The 1016-nt window shown below is 43.3% G+C and overlaps 1 pseudogene; it reads left to right on the top strand.

Annotated features, from left to right (window-relative positions):
* The first annotated feature begins 145 nt into the window (after positions 1-145).
* Positions 146-734, top strand: LOC106550480 (V-type proton ATPase subunit e 1 pseudogene; annotated as a pseudogene).
* The last annotated feature ends 282 nt before the right edge of the window (positions 735-1016 follow it).

Below are 1016 nucleotides of genomic sequence, written 5' to 3'. Positions count from 1 at the left end.
TTTGACAGAGCAGAGGGCAGAGGGCTGAGGTTTTGCTTCCACAATCCATTCTATTTTCCCCCCTAGGGACTTGCTTCAGTCCTGCCAATCCTCCGATTGGCCAAGAAGCCAAGGCAGGCGTAGCTATGGAAAACTGGGTGTCGATCGGCCGTAGCGTTGGTTTTAGAGCCAGAGTCAGTGAAAGGAGGCAGCGATGGCGTACGGCGGCCTACTGGTGCCCATCATCGTCATGAGCGTTTTCTGGGGGGTGATCGGCGGAGTTTTGATGTGGTTGGTCTCCAAGGGCCCTAACCGGGGTGTTATTAATACAATGCTGGTGATTACTGCTGTGTGCTGCTACCTATTCTGGCTGATTGCCATTCTGGCTCAATTGAACCCACTCTTTGGACCACAGTTAAAAAGTGACACAAATCCTGTATCTGAAGGAACAGTGGCCTTAACCATTGCGTCTTTTTCTATGGCAGTATATGAGCTAGGTTATGATAAAGTTCCTTTCATTGAATGATGCCTTTACTGTATTTTGAATCAATCCATGTCTACCTTAATGCCTGTGTTCCATTATGAAGAATATTTAACTCAGACATTTTTCATACTCCTAAAGTGCCTTAACGGGTATTTTGTACCTGATTTCTGTAAAAGTTTCCTTGAATTTCAAGTGTTACAAAATGTTCTATCATTCCTATGATGGCTAGGTTTATTGACAATACCCTATATCTCACCAAGAAAACTTGGAATAAATTCTATTCTGCCTGCCAATTCTCCATTAACCACGAGGCCAGAATAGAGATATATTACTGGGATAAGGAGGCAGATACCATGCTGGGCCTTGCCTCCATGCCTGTGTCATTATCTCATTTCTTTAGTCTCGGCATGCAAAAAATATCCAGGAGATTCCAGAGAGAAATGTGCCACCAATCAGGTGTGGAACAAATTTAGAAAGTAGAAAAAAGATTATTATTTTTTTAGCTCCTTGAGGAGTATAATGACAGGTCATACCCTGTTTCCCTTCCATACCA

The sequence above is a fragment of the Thamnophis sirtalis genome, unplaced genomic scaffold, assembly GCF_051295495.1.
Source record: "Thamnophis sirtalis isolate CommonGarterSnake01/CBP01778 unplaced genomic scaffold, rThaSir2_p1.2 scaffold_6, whole genome shotgun sequence".
Taxonomy (NCBI): Eukaryota; Metazoa; Chordata; class Lepidosauria; order Squamata; family Natricidae; genus Thamnophis; species Thamnophis sirtalis.
This window is presented reverse-complemented; position numbering and strand designations above follow the sequence as displayed.